Genomic DNA, 14,280 nt, shown 5'->3' on the forward strand with positions numbered 1-14,280 from the left:
TCAGAAACATGGGTCAATGACACCTAACTAAAAAAAACTTGATGTAACACATCATGGCACAGAGAAATTTGAAAAATAAGAAAGTGGTCACCTAAAATGATGGAACATCTACAGGCTTAATATTGAGGTTATCATTAGATTATTCAAAAATATCCCTCCCTTCCTGATGAAATTAGACTCCAACAGTGTGTCCAAGATAGTTTTCATTATGTAACAGAGCACTCCCTACCCCCAATCCACTGTGTAAGAGAGTACTCCCCAGTGTGTAACAGAGCACTACCAGAATTTAACAACCTATATGTCCATGTGCTTCTTCATTTTTTTTCACTGGCATGTCCTAGGTCAGTTTCATTTCATCTGATTCCTGAAAAGATATGGTCACATGGTCGGAGATGATATAGCATAAAAATATATTCATCTGTGGCTCTAGTTCTTAACACTCTAGAACTGAACCCTAAAACCCTCATAACTCCCTCAGAGATGAAATCATCAAGAAAGTTTTTACTTCAAATATTCAAATGAGTGATTCTTGTTCCAGATATAGAGCCCCTTTTTACTCTGCAGTTTACTGGGAGATAGAATTATCTTTGTTATTTTGTTCAGGTTTTGGGTGAACAAACCTATTGGTATTGAGAGCTTACTCCTGGTCTCCGTGAAGAGATCACTTCTGGGGTGATTGGGGTATCATATGTGGTACCAGGGAACTAACCTGGGTTAGCTGCTTGCAAGGCAACTGCCCTGCCTGCTGTACTATCTCTCACCAGCCTCCAAACTGTCATTCCCCACCCACCCAATGAGGTGCCATGGTGAACTGATCCTCAGAAAGACTAAATCTTAAATAGTAACTTAGGATTTTAGGTCTCACTTTTACTCCCCTGATGGTGAGGGGGGCTGAAAATTGAATTCATGATCAATCATGCATATGTGACAATGCCTTCATAAAAATCACAGCAGTGGGCCGGAGAGATATTAGAGGGTATGCTAGTTGTCTTACACATACTTGGTTGACCCAGGTCTGAACCCTGGCACCACATATGATTTTCCAAGCACTGCTAATGATTCTTTTTTTTTTTTTAAGCCCTGCAGATCAAGAACTTAAAACATTGGTCATAAGCTCAGAATTGTTCCTCTCCACAGAAATCTTTAGTAAAAGGTGAAAGATTTATATGATTTGAAGAGACACCAGAGTATGCTAATGATGCTTGAGCACAGAGATAGGAGTAAGCCTTGGGCACTTCTGGGTGTGGACTCAAAACAAACCAAACCAAATCCTAGCAGCTGAGGGTTTGGAAAGCTTTTGAGTTGGTGAACATGTGGAGGTGCGGAAAAGGATTTGCCTGAATAAGCAATGGAAAGATGTTCCAGACCCTTTGCAGCCCTTATCCTACTCACCTCTCCGATCACAATGATCCTCTTGGTCCTCTATCCCATTCCTTTGTAATATTCAGGTACAGAGTAAAGTGCACAGTTTTCTCAAGTTCTGTGATTCTCTAAATCAAACTCATGGAACTTGAGGAGGGAATGATGGATACACTGGATCTGTTGCTGTTTGGTCATTAGCTCGTGAGCCTATGATGTCTTATACTGAGCCTTTTGCTTATCAAGCTATTTGCAGGTAAATGTAAACATTGTTAAAAAATGTTGAACATGCAGCTAGTATTGCAAAAGTGTTTGATGTAAGAAAAAAAATACTGGGGCCATAGTGGGTAAGGTGGTTCGCCTTCCATGTGGCTGACCTGGATTTAATCCCTGGTATCTCATATGGTCTCCCAAGCCTTCCAGGAGTAATTTCTGAGTATAAGACCAAGAGTAACCCCTGAGCTCCACTGGGTATAGTCCACAAACCAAATAAATAAGTGAAAGAAAATAAACACCAAAGTATACAAACCAAAAGTGTTGTGAGCCAGCCAAAGATGGAGGTGACTATGCTGTCTCCCAGGCTTGGATAGGAAACCTGATCAATCTACTCAGCTAATACTCCTTTGCCTCTGAAAACCAGGATATGGTATCATTTGGCACAAAGATGGACATTAAGGTGCTTAAGCTAAGTGAAATAAGTGACAAGATGAATGTTGAGGCTTCCATCCTATATGGAATATAAATTGTTAACGTATGGACTTGAAGAAAAAAAGCAAAACTGTTAGACTTGGTGAAACTATAGTGGTTACCAAAGGGAAAAGGGGTGTATGGGCAGAATGTGGAGGGGTTTAGGTAGTTGAATGGTTCTGGATTTTCACAGGTGGGTCTGGTGAATATATACCTGGTGGGAAGCTGTGCCCTTAAAATTTTAGAAGATAAACTGATACATCACTAATGAAATTATTTTTGAAATATTGGGAGTAGGGGCCAGAGAAATAGCATGGAGGTAAGGCATTTGCCTTTCATGCAGAAGGATGGTGGTTCAAATCCCAGCATTCCATATGGTCCCCTTTGCCTGCCAGGGGTGATTTCTGAGCGTCGAGCCAGGAGGAACCCCTGAGCGCTGCCAGGTGTGACCCAAAAATCAAAAACCCCAAAAAATTAAATATTGGGAGTAGGTTGTAGTATGAGAATAAAAGAGAGACACATGAGGAAGAGTAAATTTTTCTTACAGAACTTGCTACAAAGCCATAGCCTGCCCTCAGTATCCCTAATGCAAAGAAGAGGTTAATCATTGTCTTGAGTCAGAGATGTTGGGGTCTCATTAGAGACCCTTCTTTCCATATTAGAAATCATACCTGAGAGTCCAACACAGTAGTGCAGGGGTAAAGGCTCTTGCCAAATATACAGCTGCTTTAGTTGCTTAGACCTCAACCCCAGTTTAAATCCCTGACACCACATATCTCTGGCACCACATAAATCCTGAGCACTGCCAAAAGCACAAAGTCAGAAATAGCCCCTGAACACTGCTGGGTGTGTTCCCAAAGCCAAAAGCCAACAATAAATAAAAATACAGCACAAAACAACTTAACAGCTAAAAATACAGTAGAGTGGTTAAGAGTCTCACCTTGCATATGACTGACCCTGCTTCAATCTCTATGACCACACCCTGAGCCTGGCTAGAAATGATCCCCAAGCATTACTGAGTGAGTGTGGCCTAAAACCCAGCCCCAAATATCTGAGAATAGGCTTCTCAGACTTATAGGTTACTAAGTTGTACTGGCTTTATTTACTGTGTTACTGCAGAGGCGGGCAGGTGAGAGCTCAGATCCCATCTCGAGGAAATGATGCCCCCTTCTACACGGACACTTCATTCTACCAGCACCTTCTGCAAACACCTGGGACTAGAACATTCCCGATCTACTGTTTCTCAGCTGAGTCAAGTTCGAGAAACCTCCAATTTCCTTCACCATACCCCTGTTTTCTGGAAATTCCTTCAATGTATGGCTAGGACTTCCCTTTGGTTTACAGCTCTGGGGTGAGGGGCCCTGACAATTTCCCTTTGGACTGCCCTCAGCTGAATTTTCCTATAGCACCATGAATGGCATTATCTACCATTTCCTTGGCCCTGGGAAGCAGTGCAGACACTCTCCACCCCATGAAGAAAATAAATAGAAGACCCAGCTTTAGCCAGAACCCATGTGGCTGGGCAGTCCCAGGTGAGAGAATGGGCTTCTGTTTGCTGCTCCTGTGCAGAGAAGGAAGGATGTGAGAGAGATATTCTGCCCTTAGCCTTGGGTGAAGGTCATGGGGGGAAGTGGGCCAGATTCCAGGCAGGGTCGGAAGTGAGGATGCTTCTGGGCTCCTTCGACCAGAACAAGAATCTCCCATGCTTTGCTGAAAGCCACACTTGGGTCATGCTTGGCAGTCTACTTGCTATCTGGTTCTCATTTCCCCAACATAGAATGTGGGAGGGCAGGATCACACCACATTTTCTTCCTATTCCCAAGATGCTCTGAACTCCACTCCTTTAATTTTTGTTCCCATCCATGCTGAATTACTTGACAGGCTCCTAGCACACACCACTCTCTTCTCCTCCCGATCCTCTGCCTGACTGCTTCTCTGTGCCCTGCTTTCCAGACACAGCCACTTGGCAGACCCTGTGCAAACTATGACCTGCGTATGAATTGATGCCTCCGAGTCTGTTGGGGTCCTTCTTCAGTAGGAAATCATGAGGAGCTGGGACCAGGGTTCTCTCTGAGGCTTCTTTGTTTTCCTGATGCCCAGTACGAAAAAAACTTTTCATGAATGTTGATCTGAAGATGAAACATAGACGGAAGGGTGCATGGAAGCTCCCTCACTTGTTCCTGCACTGATTCTATAAACTACATTTTTTTAAATATTGAATTAAAAAAACTACATAATAATTCCTGGGGTCAGACAATAGTACAGAAGTTGAGGTGCTTGCTTTGCATGAGACTTACCTCAGTTTGATTTCCAGCACTGCATCTGATCTCTTGAGCACAGTGCTAAAAGTAAGTCCTGAGCGCTATTGGTGTGGCCCAAACCAAACCACCTCCAAAATTTGATCGGGATTTGACCCCCGGCATCATATGGTCTGCCTTCCCAGGTCAAGGGAAGAAAACTAGGGGCATTGGGCTATCTGTGCTTCTTAGACTTCACATTATTTTTTAATAACATCTTCATTTAAGCACCATGATTACAAATATGTTTGTAGTTGGATTTCAGTTATAAAAAAAGAGCACCTCTTTCACCAGTGCAACCTTCTCACCATCAATGCCTTCAATCGTTGAGACAGGTATTCTATTTTTCTCACTCACTACCTTTGTGAGACTTCACATTCAAAGCCATAGTCAGGGAGACAAGAGGGAGACCTCTTTATTGGCAGAGCTGCCTCTGGGAAAGCCAGCAGTAATTCCTGAGCTCAGAGCCAGGAGTAATCCCTGAATAGAGCTAGGTGTGGCCCAGAAGAAAGAAAAAAAGCACATAAAAAGTCGTTGATGTGCAGGACTGAATAGTTGCTCACATTCCTACCCCAAGAGAAGATCAGCATCCAAAGTAAATCCAAGCTTTTACCATCTCCTTGTTTACAAATGGAGGCTATATGGTCCAGACTAGTAGCCCTCTCTTCCCCTCCTTCAGGGTGATCTTGTTCTAAAAATCTTTGACAAAAACTGGAACCCCTGTGAGCAGGACATATGCTCAATTATAAAAGTGAGCCCTTCTGGGAAAATGAGGTGAGAAATGTACACAGAGAATTGGCTCAGAATGCTAGAGAGCAGGCTTTGTATGTGGGAGCCCTAGATCTGACTCCTGAAAACACAGGGTCCCTTGAGCATCAGCTGGAGTGGCCTTGAGCACTGCTATGTAGAACTACCTCACAAGGAAAGAGAAGAAAGGAGAAAAGAGAAAAAAAGAGAAGGGGAGAAAAAAGACAAAGGGGAAAAGGAAGAGAAAGGCGAAGGAGAAAAGGTTTTCTCTAGGCTATGAGGATGTATTGTCTTGATGTGTGGAATAAAAGCAAACCACACCCCGCTGGTGCTTGCACTCACACCCCAAGAAGAAAGGTCCTACACCAGCACCTCTTCTTCCCGGCCCTGTGTGTTAATCCAAGCTGAGGGTTCTTGAAGATTTGTCTTCTCACTCCAAGGAGCCAAGGGTCACACTAACTTCAGGGTGTTTAATCACTTTAAAGCATCAATTATGGTATAGAGTTGTGGTATAGAAAAAAAACTTACCTTGTCAAATGCTTTTTTTTTTCATTTTTACTTTTTTTTTCTTGTATTCCTTTCATCGCTCCTTTACATTTTTCTTTCCTTTCCCTTCCTTCCTCCTTACTCTTACTATCTCCCTTCTCTTTCTTCCTTCTTTTCCTTCCTCCCTCTTTTTTTTTTTTTTTTTTTTTTGGTTTTTGGGCCACACCCCGTAACGCTCAGGGGTTACTCCTGGCTATGTGCTCAGAAGTTGCTCCTGGCTTGGGGGACCATATGGGACACGGGGGGATCGAACCGCAGTCCGTCCAAGGCTAGCGCAGGCAAGGCAGGCACCTTACCTTTAGCGCCACAGCCCAGCCCCTCTCCCTTCTTTTTCTTCCTGTCCTTCCTTACTACTTCCTCCCATGCTCCCTCCCTTCCTCCTTCCCTTCCTCCCTTCCTTCCTTCCTTCCTTTCTTCCTTCTTCCTTCCTTCCTCCCTCCCTCCCTTGCTTCCTTCCACCCTCCCTTTCTTTCCTCCCTTCCTCCTTTCCTTCCTCTCTTCCTCTCTTCCTCCCTCCCTCCCTTCCTCCCTTCCTTCCTTGCTTCCTTCCACCCTCCCTTCCTCCCTTCCTTCATTGCTTCCTTCCACCCTCCCTTCCTCCCTTCCTCCTTTTCTTCCTTCCATCCTGCCTCCCTTCCCTCCTCCCTTCCTCCCTCCCTTCATTTTTTCCTCCTTTTCTCCCTTCCACCATTCCTTTCTTTCTTTATTCCTTCCTCCTCTCCTTCTTTCTTCCCTTCCTCCCACCCTCCCTTCCTTTCTTCATCCCTCCCTTGTTCCCTCCCTTCTTCCTCCCTCCCAACATTTCCTTCCTTCCTCCCTTCTTTCTTTTCTTCCTTCTTTTCTTCCTTCCCTCTTTCCTTCCTTCCTTCCTTTCTTTCTTCCTTCCTTTCTTTCATTTGTCCGTCTGTCTCTTTCTTTCTTTCTCTCTCCTTCCTCTTTCTTTCTTCTTTCTTTCTTTCTTTCTTTCTTTCTTTCTTTCTTTCTTTCTTTCTTTCTTTCTTTCTTTCTTTCTTTCTTTCTTTCTTTCTTTCTTTCTTTCTTTCTTTCTTTCTTTCTTTCTTTCTTTCTTTCTTTCTTTCTTTCTTTCTTTCTTTCCTTTGTTTTTTTTTTTTTTTCCTTTTTTTCTTTTGGGCCACACCTGGTAACACTCAGGGGTTACTCCTGGCTATGAGCTCAGAAGTCACTCCTGGCTTGGGGGACCGTATGGGACGCTGGGGGATCGAACCACGGTCCGTCCTAGGCTAGTGCTGGCAAGGCAGGCACCTTACCTCTAGCGCCACTGCGCAGGCCTCCCCCCCCCCTTTTTTTCTTTTAAACTCCTGGCTCCCTTTTACAAAGCATGAGCTCAAGTCCTCTGAGCCATCTCTCTAAATCCATTATGTATTTTTCCTTTTCTCAAAAGAGTACATGTCTGTAGATGTAGTGTGAGTCTGATTCTCTACAAAATTAGTTACTAGGCTAGAGAGATAATATCGTCTGTGCTTTCCTTACACACGACCGATTGGATCCTTGGCATTGAACACTGCCAGGAGTGACCCCTGACAATAGAGCCAGGAGTAAGCTCTGAATATCACTGGGTGTGGTCCAAACTCAGACAAACAAAAATCAGATCCCCTTTCATGATGTTTCCCTTTTTCTGGGGTCATTCCTAGTGAAGTGCTTGTCAGATATAGTCTGTGGTGATGGACAAGGGGTTGTTTCTGTGTCTGGAGAGTGACTGAGGCTTCAGCAGTTTGGACATTGCTCCCAAGACAGAAGCAAGTACCTGAGTTAGGAAGAATTTCTCTATCTGCTACCTACAATAGGAGTTTCATCAGCTTTGTATTTCAGAGTCTGAAGGTGTGGTGGCATCTGGTATTTGGTTTCACACCAACAGGCCTGAGAACTGCTTATGTACAGCAATCTTGAGTTCTCATACCAGCACTGTGATCAGGAATGATGCTGTCAGCCCTAGTAGCCCCCACCCTCCTCATCAGTGACTGGCAGTGGACTGGAGTAGATTTTTTTGAGAAACTTCCCCATAGATAGACCACAGAACATCTAAGTACCCTGGGCATCTTGACAGAGATGCATACACAATTTGCTCAACAGATGCACCCCAGAAATTGCTCTAGTGGAAGGACCCTACTTGTTTTGATTTACAGACTCACAAAACCAGGATCCTGCAAGTGCTTTGCATGTCCTAGCTGCCTGGAGTCTACATAACACAAATCAGATCACTTTGTTCCAGAAAGTACCATGTGGCAGGAGCAGGATTTACCATGTTGGACACTGGGGTTCACATGAGCCTGACCTTGACCCTCAGTTGGTCAGCATGAAGGCCAATTGTAGAATATAATACAGATTGTGTAATGAAAAGAGAGGTATATGTATATACGTGTATGTAGCAGTGGTGTGCTAAGTCTCTTTCCTTAAGTGAGCTATGATATCTTCCTCCCCAGGTCAAGGGAAGCAAGCTGGAGACATTGGGCTATGTGTGCTTCTCAGACTTCACATTCAAAGCCAGCATTGTTTTCTGATCAGAATGAATTATCCTCACATTCCATCATATCTTATCAGACCTTTCTTTACTCAAAATGTTGTTGGTCCTATTACTTAGTGAACTGGAGCAAGCAATAAATTCCACTGGTCTACAGAGACTGTGGTTGGGTTCCCAGTACTAAAATGATTTTGATTATTGAGCTGGCATTTACCTCTAAACATTCCTAAATCAGCAGTTGGCAGTGGCCAGATGCTGAGAGAAAGAAAAAAAAATTGCGCGAGCGCGCGCACACACACACACGCATACACACACACACACACAAACATACACACACACACACACACACAGCTAGAAGCTTCAAAGTCTTGTACACATTAATTGGTTCCTTCTGGGGGACATGGCCTTGATTGTGAAAGAGGACAAAGAACCAGAAGGAACCTTATTTCTTTAAACAACAACAAGTTTTTTTTTTTTGTTGTTGTTGTTAAATATTCCTTTAAAGTCCATTTTTCTGAAGCGGTGAAAAAAAAAAAAAGAAAATGTGAACATAATGGAACTCTTAAAAATGTGAGTCGGCAACAATAAGAAACCAGAATAAATGTAGGCAAGGCAACCACATGAAGCCAATCATTAAGAGTTTGTCTATCCTCCAGCAGTGGGTAAAGAGGGAGCACACAGCCAGCAGTGGGGAGAGTAGTAAGTGGGAAGCATGCCAAGTCATAGTAAGAACGCTGGGGGGTGGAAATGGGGGTGGGAGGAGGCAGAACATTCTAGAATTCAAAACAACAGACTACTCATATCATGTTCCTAAAACCTGTATCTTGAAACCTGTTTATATTATCCTCAAATTAATTGTCCAGGGTTCAAGTTTCAGTGTTCTGGCCAATGACCCACCAACAATTTCTTGTTCATAACATTTCCTTCTCTTGGTCCCTTGGAAAAATAACGAATGAGTTTCTCCATTTATAAAGTTGCTCTGAAATGTCTCTTACGTCATGCAGGCTGGGAGGTCATCTTGGGACATTGGATGTCATGGGGGGCCCTTGGGCCAGAGACCAGGAGGGTTTTTGATGGTGAGGCAACTTCTGATCCCATTAGCTGATGGTTGACTGACATTTTGGAACAAGCTTTTGCAAGAGACCAGGGAAAGGAAAAAAGTGCCTGGGAAGGAGGCACTTAAAGGATTGAGGAGGCAGGGAAAGGAAAAAAGTGCTTGGGAAGGAGGCACTTAAAGGATTGAGGAGGCAGAATTGAGCTGAGTACTCCCAGATTCAAGGAAGGTTTTAGGGTTAGATGCAGACTATGCTGAATTTTTAGGCAAACTTTCCAAAACCCTGCCTGAGAAGTCCAGTTTTTTCTTATCAGTTTTGTGCTGACCCTAATTAGTAAGCTGGCTCTTAAGAGGAAGGAAAGGCTCAGGCCTTGCTTAGAATCCATTGAATGTCAACAGGCATAAGGGGTTTCTTTCCCTAAGTGAGTGCAGGAGACTCTTCAAACAAAAATACAATCAAAGGAAACACAGCTGTACCTGCTGGGAAACTGTGCCTCACAAAAGTGACAAGAGTAACCAATACTTTCTTTTATGAAAGAATTACCAAAGTAATAGTTTAGTAATAATTTTTGTAAGAAGTCAAGGACTTAGAGGATCTGGGGACACTTAAATTTTCATGGTGTTTCTGTCAGAGGCAGGGGACTCTGTCTGACTAGTAAATTTCTCACTTGAAAAAAAGAATAGGCTGGGAGACCACAGGAGGCCCCTCTGTGCTACTATGTGGGAGGGCAAAAGAAGAGTGGCCTTTGCAGCCATACAGCCCTGGGATGATGTCCTCCTGCTGTGATTCTGTGGGTAAAGCTCTTGACATTTCTGAACCTCTGCTCAACAGTGATGAGTAAAACATATGCCAACAAGATTTTTGAAGATGAACAAGTGACCTAACATGATGCCTGACAGAGAGGGCCCCAAATAAACTTCAGCTTCATTTCTTTTCCATTTGTTTTGTTTGTTTTTGTGCTGGGGGAATTAAAAACAGGTTTTATGCATACAAGGCATGTGTTTTGCCACTGAACCATATTCCCAGTCCCATTTCATTTAGTTTCACAATCTTCATTTCTCCCTTACCTCTATCACCTGCATTTTGTTCTTGAACTTCTTTTAACCAGTAACAAAAGTTTTCCCCCCAAATTTAACACAATAATAAATAATGACAACCAGCATAACATGACATAAGAGTTACAGTTCTCAGCACCTTTCATACATTTCTTCTTATTTGATTCTCAAGTCAATTCTATGAATAAGTTCTATTATTGACTTTTAGTTGACACCATTTTATAAGGGGAAGAATGTAAATCTAAATGAGATTTTAATTATCTATTGTCATACAACAAACTACATGAAAGCATACTGGCTTGCAACAACATCATTTTATTATTGCTCATGATTCTTTGATTAGATCTAGCCTGACAGACACTTTCTCTGCTCCATAGGATATTGCTCAGGACTGTGTTTAGCTGAGTCTTGTCTGGGCTGGTACATCCAAGATGGCACATTCACATATATCTGATTGGCTTTTGATATTGACTGGAGGCACAGCTGAGATTTCACACTCCTATTATGCCTCTCTTGGGGGCCAGCTGAACTCCTGAGAATTATTCCAAGAGAAAGATATGGAAGCTCCCAGTTCTCTTGAAACCTGAGTTCAGGTGTCTCAGGTTATTACTTTTGTCACCATTGGTTTGGTCAAAGCAGTCCACAAACCCAGTAACTTTTAGAAGAAGGAGAAATAAGTTTCACATATAAATGAGGGAGAGGCAGAGAGGAAGGACTTGAGGCCAGGAATGACTGGAAATGTTCTACCACAATTCTCCCTGAAGTTACAGAGTTAGTATCAGAGCCAAGATTCCAACACAACATTCTGACTTCAGGATCCTCATGTCCACTAAGTTATACTCAGCATATGACCAATTATCAACTATATACCAGAGCCTACAGAAACACAGTGAGTGCAAAATGATTTTAGAAGAGAGATTAGTACAAAGAGCTCTAAAAACCCAAAATTGAACAAAGTTCCCATTATTGTGCTCTCCTCATCATGTTATACAGACATTATATTTATAGAAATATAAATAGTTATAGAAATATCACAAAAGTTAAAATGAATTCCTTCTAAAGTTTTCCATTTCAAAATTCTGGGTCCATTTATATTATTTATTTATTTATTTTGGTTTTTGGGCCACACCCGGCAGTGCTCAGGGGTAAGTCCTGGCTGTCTGCTCAAAAATAGCTCCTGGCAGGTATGGGGGGACCATATGGGACACCAGGATTCAAACCAACCACTTTTGGTCCTGGATCGGCTGCTTGAAAGGCAAAAGCCGAAGTGTGTGTGTGTGTGTGTGTGTGTGTGTGTGTGTGTGTGTGTGTGTGTGTGTGTGTGTGTGTAAGCTCCAGAAAGAAGCAACATTTCACTGATTTTGAAGGCAAAGGTTCTAGGTTTGAAAATTGGGAGCTGATAAATGATATATGGGAAGGGGAATTGAATTGGTTCTCATATTCTGAGGAATCCCAATGTAGCATGGAGACCAGATTACAAAAATGTAGAGCCTCAGGATGCAGGGCCAGCTGTGTAAACTGTTTTCACCAGGAAAGTCCCCTTTGGGGGCTGAGTGGGAGGATCTCTCCAATGACTGATCCACGAACATCCTAACATCCGGGACCGCTCCACTCCCCTCTGAGATTCTTCAGGAAAAGGACTGATAAGCATAAAGCCAATCCAGTTTCAAAATCTGTTTCTAGCATTCTGTGGAGAATTTTTTCCCTCAATTCTCATTTCTTTTATCTGTCAGTTCCCAACAAAAGCAAAAACTAGGGCTCTTTGCTGAGCCATTCTCAGCAAAACCCATGTTGCCATTATTTTACAGCTAAGGAGGCTTCTGGCCTTCTCCTTTGCAAAACCTTTACTCTTTCTTCACATTTGAAAGCAACCCAGCATGACTGTTGTAATTTTTTTCACGTAAATTACAAATATTTAGAATCCCTGTCAGGGGAATGAAGTGAAAGCAGATGTTTTCCCTTATGCTAGCCTCAAGTAATACCACATTAGAAAACAGAGTATTTTCAAGTCTTGTTAAAAAATATTTCAAGAAAGTAAACATTGGTTGAATGCAAACAAGAAAAGAACACGGCATTTTGAATATTAATATAAAATTCCAAACTGAGGGTCTGTGGCCCATTGAGACTGACTCCTGTGAGGGGAGCCTGAGCCTGCAGCTGACTCAATGGAAATTTGGTCCTCTGGAATCCCAGTCTTGAGTCCTTCACAGACTTTGTGCAATAGAATTATTGCAGGGATGGCCATAATTCCTTGGGCCTACGTGTGTCTGTGTCCTTTGCAAATATGTCCTAGAACCTCCTCTTATTGATTGACTTTCTACCCTCTTTTTAATCTGGGCTGGCATTATGATTCACTTTGACAGAGCCCAGTGGAAACCATTGCATACCACTTAGATCCTTGGTTTCACTAAAACTTACATTCTATTGCAATCATATACTCAGTGTATAATACAGACTTGCTTAGACTAGCTGTCTTTATTGACTTAACAGCTTTAACTTAGTCTCTTAGTCAAAGTGTAGTTAGCTACCCTGAACCCTTCAGGTAAGAGAAACCCAAACCAGTGGGCTAAGGCCCTATGTACTGGGCACAGAGACACTCAGATCCTTCTCAAAAATTAATTGTCAAGGCCCAGTCACTATTACTGATACCACCTATCTGGTTCTCCCCAAATTCCTGGCTCACTAAGACACAAACAAAAGCAATTCTTAGGGTAAACTATTTTGTTTTGGGGATAAAGTAGTTGTTACTTGGTAATAGTTAAACCAGAACAATCTTATCCTGCCCCACATTTACCCTTTAGATAAGTGCATTTCCCAGGAATTTGCATGTTGGTGGGATCATGGAAATTTGGGGTAAATGATGCATTGAAGGAACATGGGAACTTCATACTCTTCCTTAGAGAAATTTACCCTTACCATTACTTCCATGATCTAAAGTTCTTGCTTTCGAGTTGCCAGGAAAGCCTCCACCTTAACCTTCCACCACCTTAAATTACAGCCCTTTGAGTACCTTACATTCTATTCTTGTTTTGGTTGGATTTTGATACTCAGTGATACTCAGGAGTCAGAGAACTATTCATTATTCAAGCATTAACTCACCTTATTTTTGTCCCCTACTCATAGCAGTAGCAACTCAGTGGTTTTCCCCAGTCTTCAAGTGCCACGCTGTGACATAAGGCACCTCCAGATGTATCTATGGATTTTCCGAGAGCAGTAAGCTGATAAATCCCCAAAAAATATTTTAGCCAGCAGGCCCATTGGTGGACGTTAATTATATCCCCTACATGGATTACTGGCAATATTTCTGAAATTCATGACATGATAGTGACATTACAATTTCCTATTATTTGGCACATTCTCTCCCTTGTAAAAATTACAGGTCAAAATACGACCTCAGTCAATGACTCTGCTCAGGGAAATTTTCAGCACCAAAAGTCTACAAAGAGTTTCCCCTCTGGCCAAATAAATCAATCAGCACCTCAAAAGCTAGGGCCAGCTAAGATGCAAACACCCCTTTTCCTTATCATGCTACTTTCTCCTTACTAACTCAGGTTCTTTTCACCAATACTGGCTAGTTTTGATATCTTTATTTAGCAGAACTTTGCCATCATTGTTTTCTGTCTTATGACTCCTGCCTTCTGTCAACTCAGAAATTTTTCTCATGTCTGACACTGGGTTGGCTATCTATATTATTACCAACATGGGAGAGTAAAATCGACTCACATCTACTGAAGATGTGGGCCTCCATACAACTTATTTAGTGTGGTTTCATTATTTCATATTCTGCTCAGCTGCTTCGTGTTTAAACCACTTTCCTCTTGTGAAGGATTTTTTTTCCCCATTAGAGTCATTGAGATGCCTGCAGCATTCGAGGTCCTCAGCATGGTCATCACAACCCTTCACTATTGAGTGGCAAAGCAACACCTTCATTTTTCTTCTAGTATTGTTCCATCTCAGTAAAACCCTCTGCTTCCCCATATCCCAACTGCCATTCCAGATCTCTAGGCTTCTGCCTGAGCTTTACTTCAATTTCAGAATGGCATTGCTTTCTTTCT

The 14,280-nt window shown here is 42.4% G+C and overlaps 1 non-coding gene across 1 annotated transcript; it reads right to left on the bottom strand.

Annotated features, from left to right (window-relative positions):
- Positions 1 to 1,076: 1,076 nt before the first annotated feature.
- Positions 1,077 to 1,191, bottom strand: LOC126023391 (U5 spliceosomal RNA). Its single transcript, XR_007500518.1, has one exon. It is a non-coding gene; the product is annotated as a U5 spliceosomal RNA (small nuclear RNA).
- Positions 1,192 to 14,280: the final 13,089 nt, after the last annotated feature.

This window comes from Suncus etruscus, chromosome 11 (assembly GCF_024139225.1).
Source record: "Suncus etruscus isolate mSunEtr1 chromosome 11, mSunEtr1.pri.cur, whole genome shotgun sequence".
Taxonomy (NCBI): domain Eukaryota; kingdom Metazoa; phylum Chordata; class Mammalia; order Eulipotyphla; family Soricidae; genus Suncus; species Suncus etruscus.